Source organism: Heterocephalus glaber, unplaced genomic scaffold, assembly GCF_053883595.1.
Source record: "Heterocephalus glaber isolate CG9 unplaced genomic scaffold, H.glaber_assembly_v1.0 deba00001610, whole genome shotgun sequence".
Classification (NCBI taxonomy): Eukaryota; Metazoa; Chordata; class Mammalia; order Rodentia; family Bathyergidae; genus Heterocephalus; species Heterocephalus glaber.
The window spans coordinates 12929783-12941814 of NW_028258381.1; the positions used below are offsets into that span (position 1 = coordinate 12929783).

General features: G+C 45.1%; 1 protein-coding gene across 1 annotated transcript in view; it reads right to left on the minus strand.

The window, feature by feature from the left end:
* Positions 1-12032, minus strand: part of Abca13 (ATP binding cassette subfamily A member 13) — a 267945-nt gene that overhangs the window by 167993 nt on the left and 87920 nt on the right. The window lies entirely within an intron of this gene.

A 12032-nucleotide genomic window follows, 5' to 3' on the forward strand; every position in this document is an offset into this window, starting at 1 on the left:
CCATGTAACTATGAATGTCTTGAGTATATTTTGATAGCAAAGGGTGATCTTTAATAGCAATCTTTATCTCACCGTCTCATTCTTTCACTGTTGGGGATTGAACCCAGGGCCTCAGCACTGAGCTGCACCCCTAGCCCCTTTTTCACAAAGTCCTCAAATTGCCCAGAATCGACTAGAACCTGTGGTTTTGCTTCAGCCTCCCAGAGAGCTGAAATTACAGGCATGCACACCGCGCCAAGCTTTTTATCTCACTTGTTTGCTTATCTGTTGTTTTGAGACAGGATCTCGCTACACAATTCAGGTTGATCTTGAACTCACTATGTAGCCCAGGCTGGCCTTGAACTTGCAGCGATCCATGCGGGGCAAAAGCCAGCACTGCGACTTCCAAGAACACGGGACTGGAAAAGAACCCCCCAGGTCTTACAAGACCTGAAAACTCAGGTCGCTGAATTCAGAGTGCAGAGGGCTGAGCACTGCACGAAAAGGAACTCTGTCCTTTTCCTATGTCCTATCTTTCCTGCTCTCCTGAAAGCCTGTGCCTGTGTGTGAGTGGATGTGTGTGTGTGTCAACGTGTGTGCCCTCCATAATCTCACAGATCAGTAGAGGAGGCAATCAGAGCAATTACAGTACAGGATACAATGTGTCCAAGAATTCCTCCAACTTGCACATCCAACGTGAAAGGGAAGTCCAAGAAAACGGGAATGTGTTGAGCGGCATCTAGTGGTGACTCACCTGAACTTCAGGCACACTAACCAGGAGCCTCTGAGAAATACAAGAAAATGTCCCAGTAGCCCAATGGAGAGGATCAATAGGTCACACTTTTCAAAAACGAGATGACATTGTTTGGGCTCTTAAGACTTTACCCTGTAATTCTCATATGAAATGAAAGCAGTCAGCTTGGTAAACGAATCATCAAAGGACCCTGCTATCTAGAATACAGAGAAAATCCACATAAAGATTCCCACCATTCCACTGAGTTTTGGAAATGAAAGTCCACATTCTGGTTTTAATATATTCTTTATGACCTGGTACATATTTTCTAGCAAAACTTTATCTGTACTTGAAGGCAGAATCTTCACAATTATTTTTAGATAGCCAACGTAGGATAGCATTTTTGTTTCATTTGTACAATTATCAGAACATGCAAAATACTGTTTTAAAAAATCCCATATTGGATAAGATTATGAAAGCCCTCCCAACACAAATAAACACTTCAAAAGAGAAAGAGGGCTGAGCAATTGTGTAGGGAGTTCTTTGAATCTACTGCTAGCATCCCATACACACTTTCCACAGTTGAAGTCTTGGATTGTGTGTCTGGTACAGAATGGCACGTGTATCTACACTTCCTCCTCCTCCTCTGATCTGCTGTTGCTTCTAACTCAATAGGTGCCACCACCAACTCAATTGGACCAAGTAGAACCTATACCTCTTATACTCTTATACAAAAGAACTAGAAGGTTGGCTTCAATTCCAGTGTTTGTATTCCATTGGAATTAGCTCACACATCTCAGGGCCAAGGTCCATTAAACCGGTCCAAGTACTTCTATTATTCTTAATAATAAGTTTAGCACAAGAAATGAATAAAAATGAAGTGATGATGACATTAAATCTCAAAGACACTAGCATGAAGATAATGTGTGATTCTATGAAAACATGGCTTTAATGCAACGTCTATGGGATTTCGGCCCTTTCTTCCTTCATAGGGAACAATAAACTCAAGACTTCAGGGATTCTTCATTGGGGACTTATGTCTTCTTAACTGAAACGAGCTGCAGGGTCCAAGCGTTTGTGATGCCCAGCGTCGCGTCGACGCTGACAGTGCCATCAATGCCCCGTCTGCAGTGTGGCTGCTCAGCGTCTGTGCTCTCCGTGGAAAGGGCATTGTCAAGCGGTGTCGCCGTGACGGACACGACTCCGAGGATGCACAGTGCAAGGTGCCTTTTTGCTTTGGTGCTGGAGAAACTGATGAGGCTGGAAACTTCTACAGGGCAGTGACAGCAGTGGCCGGCTGCATGAGGACACCAGCAGACGAAGACATTCTGAGTGGTGGCGACATGGGGCACGGGCTGTGTTCTTTCAGTTTCCCCAAAGTGACAGCTTTGGTTTTTACGAGCAAAAGATGAACCCGCGCTAAGAGCTGGGATGTGAAGGAAGTGAGAGGTGCTGGACAATCTCATCTGAATCTGGGACTCTGGGCAGAGCTGACCTGCGAGGTGTCACACAGCACAGCAGTACGTGCAGTGAGGTTCACTGCTGCACAGGGACTTGTGCCAGTGCTCCACTGCTGCTGTCGCCATGGTAACGGAAGGCTACACAGGCACAGCTGACACCTCCTGGGGTCAGAGAGTAAAACAGGCAGCGTGCCTGTCCTCCAAGCACATCTCTGCAGGGCTGCTCTGCCGAGGCGAGGCGTCAGCGTCCCCCATCCGAGCTTTCTACGTCCCTCTTTTTAAATACAAAGGCCAACTAGTTTCTCTTTTGCAAACTTTTCATTGTATACCTTTGCGAATCAGTGACCACACTGAGCTTGGGGGTTGATACGCATACGTATCGCATCGTGATCTATGTTACTCCTCTTGCCCGGTCCTCTCCTCTCCCTCCTGCCCCACATCCCCTTCCCATCCCTAGAGCCTACCTGCCTAACATGTCTCTTTTACTTTGCTCTTTAAATTATTCATATTTTCGGGTCTCTCATATTAGAGAAACTGTGTGGTATTTAACCTTCTGTGTCTGATTTATTTCACTTAACATTATGGTCTCAAGTTGCATCCATTTTCCCTTAAATGACTCAAGTTTATCCTTCTTTATGGCAGAGTACTACTCCATTGTATATAAATCCCACACTTTCTTTTTCTGTTCATCTGTTGACAGACATCTGGGTCATTTCCATGATTTAGCTGTTACGAGTCTGTGCAGCTATAAACATGGGTGTGGGTGGATCACTCTAATGTGATGGCTCTTCTGTCTTATGGTTCAGATCTAGAATGTTCTCCCAAAGTCTCACACATCCATTGGTGGGGCTTCCAGAAGGTGACTGGGTCATGAGGGGCCTGACCTCAGCGGATTAATCTATCCATAATCTGATGACATTATGGAAACTTAGGAGGCAGGGCCTGGGTGAAGGCTATGACCCCGGAGACTACAGCTGGTCCCTGGGCCCTGCCTCTCCGGCTCTTCACTCTCTGCTTCCCTAACACCATGAGGTGAGCAACTTTCCTCCACCAGGCCCTCTTGCCATGATTCTTCCCCTTCACCACAGGCGTAGAAGCAACACAGCCAGCTGACTGTGGACTGGAGCCTCTGAAACCAAGAGCCAAAATCAATCCTTGCTCCTTTAAGGTGTTTTTCTTGGGTATTTGGTTACAGCAATGAAAAGCTGACCAATACAGCCATAGCTCATGATCCTGGCTTGCACCTTTGCTCTTACAGACACTATAGGGACAAAAGGCACTTAAGCAGGCATGCTGCACAGGCACTCTTAGAAACTGTTCTCCAGAAGTAAAACAATAAAAAGCCATTAAGCCCTAATCTGGACTTACTTTTATCCAAAACTTAGCCTCTGCTTCAAACATGCTGTGTGGAGCAGAACTGTGAGCCATGCAGCCAAGAACTGGCGTCCAGAACCCTCCTGGTAGGACCGGGGATTTAGCTCAGTGGTTCTGCTCCCTGCTTCAAAAGCGCAAGGTCCCGAGTTCAATCCTCTGTACCAAAAAACAAAAACAGAACCCTCTCAGCAGAAATGCAGGGGTCCCCACCCCTGGGTCTTGCTCACTTAGCAAGCTGCATCGGAAGAAAGTGCCCATCTCATGCAAGCAACCCGGCCTTCCTGGAATGTTACCAGAAATTCAGAAGCATTAAAAATGCACTGCTGAAATATGGTCTGCATGATCCCAGGGTCTCTTTGGTCTCTGTACGCACAGCCAAGTCTCCTAGGTCCCCAGGCCCCACACCAAGTAAGCATCATCTTTTGCCAATATCTTCCTGAAGTCCACGTGTTTGAGTAGAAAGGAAAATCACTGTAGTTTTAAAGAAAAATGTGCTTTCCAGCTGCAGAAAGAGTCAGGAGCATTGCCTGGCAGGTCCTCCCCACTCAGTGAAGCCACCAGGCTAAACACAGATGAACAAGAGGTACCACACAGAGAGTCGCAGCCACCACGCGGGCTGCAGGTCGATAGCAGACGGAGGGAAGCAAAGCCAATGCTCGCCAAGTGTGAAGACACAAAACTGACAGAGACAGCTACTCTAAGGCTACATCAAAGAAAATAAAATTCTTCATGGGCACTTCATCCTTTTCTAATTTAAGATATTGTTCCCAAACAGATCCAAATGCACTGTCGTATTATATCTTGCTAAACTTCATGTGTGGTTTATGTATCCCAGATTCTTTGCCTACAATTATTTTGAGACAGAGATTTTCTTTTTTAACATCTGTGCATGTGTGAGACAGAAAAGAAGAGGTATATGAGATCTGATAAATCAATATTTATTTAGGACCTATTCTGTACCAAGCACGCACTACATAGAGAAGGTGGAAATTGCTGCCAGAAATCGGAGGAGCACGTATTACACCTCCGAAGCAAATGAGCACCTTGTTCTATTACTCCTGGCTGGTCTTGTTATTGGGGTGATTAACAGAAAGGGCATGAATCTTGGATAAAGAGAAAACAATTCGCAAAGGCAAGTTACATGGATGAATTATTCCCCCAAGAAAATAACAGGAATGGAAATCTTCTGCATTTGGATTGTGGAGGTCTGTACCTCTCCTGTGTAGGTCTATAGCTCTATAAATTTTTTAAATTTCAAATTTTTCAAATTCATAGAAAGGAATTATCTATGTGCAATTAAACCAAGCAGATAGATAGATAGATACATAGATGATGGATAGATAATTTTTTAGAAAAGAAAAGACTGAGAAATGTTCAAAAGTAACATGGTCAGAAAAAGAATGAATAAACACAAATATTTTGGAGAACAGAAGACTGCAATGAGATAATGTCAAAGGAATATAACATAAAAAGAATTCTTAGACGTTACACTGTATTGAAATAGCTAATGAAACATTTTAGATACAGAGGGATCAAAACACAGCTATGCTGAACCACAGAATGTACCATTGTACCTTTATTTTGTGTATAAATAGCAGTAAAAATATTGATAAGTCCTCACATTGTACAGTACCTTGAAATCTGCAATCTGAACTCAGTAGTATGTTATTTGACCCAAATAAAACCGACAAATGGATTTTTTAAAGATATTTTCTAAATAATGGAGTACTATTCAGCCATAAAGAAGGATGAAGTTGAGATACTTCTAGGTAAATGGATGCACCTTGAGACCATACTCTTCAGTGAAATAAATCAGATACACATGTGTAAATATTGCATTGTCTCTCTGGTGTGAGAAACTGAAAGTGTAAATAAGGACCAAAATGTATAACAGATATTGTGAAATAGGAAGAAATTGTTCAAAATTATACCAAATGTGAGATACTCTGTTAATAATTAGAATGTTTTATGCAAAAAAGGCACAGTATTATTAGGAAATGAGAGATTAGCCATTGAAAATATATTCTTTTAAGATCATGATACACAGTGTACTTACCATTGCTATTCTATTTGTTTTTGTTATGAAAATTTATTTTTTCATAGAACTATTTTTATATTTTCTTAATATCTACTTGTATTACATTAAAATAAAATATAAATTTTTTAAACTAAAAAAATATTTTTAAAGTGAAGTTAATAAAGAACCTGAGACTCAATTATCAGAGAACAAAAAGCCAGATTAAAAACTGGCCAAAGGTCTGGGGATTTAGCTCAGTGGTGCCACCACCTGCCTCACAAGCGCAAGGTCCTGAGTTCGATCCCCGGTACCAAAAAAAAATGGCCAAAGACCCTACCAGGTGCCTCACAGATGGCAAATGAGTACAGGAAGGAGGCTCCTGTCATATGTCACTAGGGAATGAACATGAACAACAGCAAGACAGCCCTAGGCCACCACTGGATGCTGACGTCAGAGCACTATGAACAGTGACACTGGGGAGGACACAGAGTAGCAGGGAGCCCTGCCACTGCTAAGGGGATGCAGGACACTGCAGCCACCGTGGGGGACAATTTGGCTGCTTCTTACAGAGGTGAAGACACTCCCAATACACCACAGGGCAGCCACGGTCCTGGTGCTTACCCAGATGGGTCGAAAATTCACGTCCAGGCAAACCCTGCCATGGGCAATGAGAGCAGCTTTACTCAGGGGGGACAAAAATCTCAGAAGCAAGCAAAGAGCGCTTCAGTAGGTAAACAGGTAAATCAACTGCGGTACATCCAGACAGTGGGATATTATTCAGGACCACAAAGGCATTTTCAGACCAGGAAAAGCCAGAGAGGAAACTTACGTGCATATTACTAAGTACACCAAACCAATCTGAAAAAGCTGTGTATTTAGGGTTTTTATTGAGATGATCATGTGATTTTTGTCTTTGGCTCTGTTGATACAGTGTATTACATTTATTGATTTGGATATGGTGAACCATCCCTGCATCCCTGGGATGAATCCCACTTGGTCAGGGTGTATGATCTCCTTCATGACTTATTGTATTCTGTTTTCCAGTATCTTACTGAGGATTTTTGCATCTATGTTCACTAGGGAGACTGGCCTATAGTTTCTTTTTTAGTTGGATCCTTCTCTGGTTTTGGTATCAGGGTAATACTTGCTTCCAGGAATGATTTTGGGAGTACTGCTTCTCTTTCGATTTCATTGAGGAGTTTGAAAAGAATTGGCAGTAGTCTAAATTTCTTGTAGAACTCAGCACTGTATCCATCAGGACCTAGGTTTTTCTCTGTTGGTAAGTTTTTAATTACATTTTCAATTTCATTGACTGATATTGGGTGTTTAGAATTTTTATATATTCTTGGTTCACCTTTGGTAATTCATACGTATCTAGGACTCTGTGCATTTCTTCTGTGCTTTCCATCTTGTTAAGGTGCAGGTTCTTGAAGGAGGAACTGATGATCCTCTGGATTTCCATGAGTGTCTTCCCCTCGACCTTGTTCTGTCCCTGCTTTTCCATGATTCCCAGTTAACAATCAAGTGCACTGTGCATGGGAGGCTGTTCTAGGGGTCGATGGCATGAAGTTAGGACCCCGGGCCTGCTGCTCTCTGAGTCCCCCCACTCCCCATTCCGTACAGACAGCACAGAGAACCCGATCTTTGGGGTCCACCCAAGTCAGGACCCAGAGGCAGTCACCAGTGCCTGGGGAGGTAAGCAGAAAACATTAACCCTCTCTTCCTGCCTCCAGGTGGAACTGGAAAGGCGTGGTTGCCACTGGGGTGCTCAAGGACTTCTGTTTCCGTGGGTTGCAGCTTTCTGTGTCCTGTGTAAGGGGATTTTTCCATTGATTTATCCATTTTTTGCTAAAATAACACTTATGAAGGAGATTGGTCCTTAGAATAATTCTGCTGGTGCTCTAAGTACTACAGGCCAAGCAAACCCATGAATGGCAGGGCTGCCTTTTCTCGCTCGTGGGGGCTCTGTTATCATCTTAGATGCGACCAGGGCAGCTACCTCGAATTGAGAGCTTGAAACAGGCAGGGAAGGGGAGCTAGCATTGGGAGGAATATTGAATCATTCACCTCTGTTACTCTTATGAATAAGCTTATCACTAAATGCTATAAAGCCTCACCCTTCTCAGCCCTCTCCTGGAGACAGCGCAGATCAGTCATGTAAATCCCAATAATTAACTAAGTGTTGAGGAGCTAAGCAACCACCCAGAAGATATGACCCTCTTGCCATTATTTTTCTGTGAAGCTTAAATTCATAAAATATTCAAGGCAAGCATTCCAGAAAAGTTTCACTCTTCCTAATGATAGATAGATGCTAAAAGGATTCCTGAAGTCACTTGTTTCACTAGCAACAAATACGATGCCACACCCCTAAAGGAACAGTCCCACCTCCTGATGCACAAGGCACACTGTGAATAAACAAATCTACAGGATCTATTATGAAGATAAGCCTGTGATCCACTAACAAATGTGCTCTACCCAGAAGGGCTGGCCTGTGTTGCCATGAGCTCTGTTTCCCCAGACACATGCAGTTGGGGACACATGCGGTTTATCCCTATGGGCACCCCACACCCAGGCAGGTCCTGGTCCACCCAGAGAGATGGAGAAGGGCCCTCACGTGACAGCTCCTCTCCTGTTACGGCTGCATCTAGATGCCCCCAGAGCCTCGTGCGGTCACAGGTGGGGCTCTTTGAGAGGTGGCTGGACCTGAGTGTGTGACCCTGGGATTGATACATGGTGCAGTGCTAGGATCACTAAGATTAAGGGTGTGAGTGCTGCCCAACCTAAGTAGCCTGGATAAGATATAAGGGACAGAAAGAGCTGTGGTCGCCCCTTGTTGCTTTGCTATCTTCTGCCTGCCATGAACTGTTTCTCCTCTGTGATGCCACCCTGCCTTGGAGCCAGCTGACTATGGACTGAAACCTGTACAAACTGTGAGCCAAATAAACCTTTCCTCCTTTAACTTGGGTGTCAGGTATTTTGTCCCATCAACAAGAAGAGTAACTAAGACACCTTCCAATGCAAGAGATCATTTTACTTTTCCTTTCCAAGTAACCTGGGATGGTGACACAGCTCTCAAAGCTGGCACTGCTACAAACTTGCAGGGAAACTCTTCTCTGTTGCCTGTCTGCAGTCTCTGGGGACAGGGTGACCTGTGGCAGGCACATTGTTTAATTCCACTGCCACTCCACAGTGATGTCAACAATTTCCCATGCTAGGCCATTGCAGGTGAGAATTGCTAGTTTCCTCCGTGTGTGTGTGTGTGTGTGTGTGTGTGTGTGTGTGTGTGTGTATGGTATTGAGCACTGAGCTCTTTCCTATTTTTATTGTGAGACAGGGTCTCTCTAAGTCACTAAGTTGTCCAGTCTGGGCTCAAACTTGCAGTCCTCCTGCTTCAGCCTCCCAGAGTGCTAGGATGATAGGCATGCATTGCCACACTTGGCTCTGTTAACATATTTAATGGGTTTGTCCCAGGGGTGTTACTATCAGTGTGCAAATCTGGACTTTAACCACCCGAACCATTCTTATTGTTCTAATTTAAAGAGCAAAAAACCAAGGCTCACAGAGCTAAGCGATGGACCGAAGCCCTGGGCCTCCCAAGGCAAAGGATCAGGATGCAGCCCCATCCAAGGTGAAGCTCATGCCCTCTCAACTGCAGCTGCTCTCTGACCAGCAGGTCCAGCACGAGTTTGTCCAGCAGCCAGCAGTGCCATGAACCAGGCTGTGCATGGCTGGTGTAGAAGGCAGTGGAGACCCACAAGCCACACATGGAGAGGATAGCAGAACACAGCAGGACAAGGAGGAGGGCCCAGGACAGCACTGGACCAGCAGCCTGGCCAATCAGCCTTCCCGGGAAGTGGCCTTGGTGACAGGACTTGGGGGCGAGGGGGACCAGAACCAGCTGCTCACCTCAGAGGCAACAGCTCAGCAACCTAGCTCCAGAAAGCACCCCATATCCGGCTTCCCAGCAGCTCCATGCGGCCACGCTGCTCTACTATAAAGGGAGAGATGCAGGGGGACCAACCGAGTCCCTGGCCCCAGGACCCGGGGCACAGAGCGGCACACACTGAGGCTGGCGCTAGGGAGCCTGGCTTGTCATCAGAAGCCCGGGCTCTAGTGTAGGTCTCGGGCCCAGCTGCGACTTGGGCAAATGGTCTGTGTGGGCTCAGCTTCATCAGCCTTCAGAAGGGTTAACAGCCAGAGGTGCTGAACATCCTTCATGCACTGCTGGGCTGTTTGTACCCTTTCTCCTGAGAAGTGTTCATTCCTTTCAGTTGCTCCTGTTTTCACTGGGTCTTTTTCCCGAAAGAGGTAAAGATAGCACATTTCAGCACACCCATGTTTATAGCAGCACAACTCACAATAGCTAAATCGTGGAAGTGGCCTATGTGTCCATCAACAGATGAATGGATAGAAAAAATGGGATTTATACACAACGGAGTACTACTCTGCCATAAAGAAGGGTAACTTGAGTCATTTGTAGGAAAATGGATGCACCTCAAGACGACCTGCTATGTGAAATAAATCAGACACAAGTTTATATATCGCATGGTTTCTTTTATATGAGCAACCCAAAATACAAAGAGTGAAATAAAAGATAGACAAGAGGAAATAGGGAGACAGATCTTTTTGCAAAAGAGAGGGGACCAAAAATGGAGGGATAGGAAGAGAGGGGAGGGAAGGAAGATGCGCACCAACTCCCCACAATGAATGCGGTCATTAGGTGCTGCAAATACGGGCTCACAAAAATAAAAATTGAAAATACCAGCCAAGCAAAATGATAGCAAGCAAACAAAAAGTTGAAACAGTAAGTTAGAGAATTTTGGGGAATCCGATGCCTTCCAAGCGGTCTGTAATGCTACGAATCTTTCTGTGTGTCACCGTCTCTCAGGATACCACTGACTTGGGACTTCGGGAGCCCGGCCTTCTATCCCTGAGGACGCCTGAGCCCTCTCCCCATGTGCAGAGTCCTGAGGTGTTCCAGGAGGATGGGCTCCTTCGTGGACACCAGAATTCAAAGTCACCCAATTTTCTCAGTTAAAATGGTGAAGTGTTTGTATCTAATCTATGCACACCATCCTGCATACTTTAACCCATCTCCAGACTGCTGATAACAGCAGACAGCACACAAACTGTATGCGAATAACAGCTGGACTGCACTGTTTGGGGAATGGACAGGGAAGATAAATCTGTACGTGTCATATAGGTACAATTTTCTTTTGTATTTTCAAACTACAGTCTGTTGACTCCACAGATGCAGGACTTGCAAATATGGTGACCAAACTAAACATTTCTCCTATGCATACTGTACATACCTAAGACAATGTTTAAGTTAAAAATTAAGACACATACAAAAACATTAAGACAGCAAAATATTATCAATAACTAATAACAAAATAGAAAAACTATAATTGTACATTGTAATAAAAGTTGTGTGAAGGCAATTTTGGTCTCTCAAAATAGCTTACTGTCCTGTAGCATTTGTTTCTTTGTCTGTTTTGAAGAACTGGGGATGGAACCCAGGGCCTTTGTCCTGAGCTACATCTCCAGTGCCTTGTGATCTTGAAATAGTGTCTCACTAAGTTGCTAAGTTCCCCAGGCTGGGCTCAAATTTGCCATCCTCTTGCCTCAGCCTCCCACAGAGCTGTGATCACAAGTGTGTGCCACCACACCTGGGTGTGTGTGCTGTGGATGACCTGCCCATGGCTGGTCACATGGAAAAGGGCCTGTTCTCTTGAGTCTCCAACCCAGAGGTGGGTTTTCCACCACTACGTCCACTCAAAACACAGCTGAGTGAGCAGAGTTCGACTTCCTGAGAACTGCCGTATTTTGAACTCTGTTATTCAATGTTTCTAGTGTCAGTTACTAGTGAAGAAACACAAACAGGCACTACTATTACTCCTGAAACTGGTGAATGAGAGAAACTGCTCCAAAATTCTTTCTCGATTTTTGTTTTGTACCGGGGATTGGACTCAGGCAGCAGCACCACTGAGCTAAATCCCTGGCCCTTTCCAGATTATTTTTTACTTTAGTTTGCAGCACGTGATTTAAAAGAATCTGAAGCACTTTCTATAGATAATAGCAATGTAAACAAAAAATCAACTTCAACTCCACCGAGGCCTGAGGACCCACAGGGGGCCATCTCCTGGCCTGGGGGAGGTCCTGGAATCTCAGTCCTGGTGTCTGGGTGCTGGGAGGGACCACAGGAGTGGGTGGGCTGCTTGGGATGGCAGGAGTCCACAGTGAAGGAGTGGGTATCGCCGGGCCAAGCGAGGAAATACCACCGGCCAGCCATCCAGTACTGAAGCTGGGACATCGAATGATGCTGGATTAGACGCCAGAGCTCTCAAATGTAAGAATGCTATTCCCTAAGTTGGGCATGGCAATGCATATCTGTAGTCCCTATACTCTGGAGCCTGAGGTGGGAGGATTGCCATGAGTTCAAGGCCACCCTGCACTACACAGGGAGGCC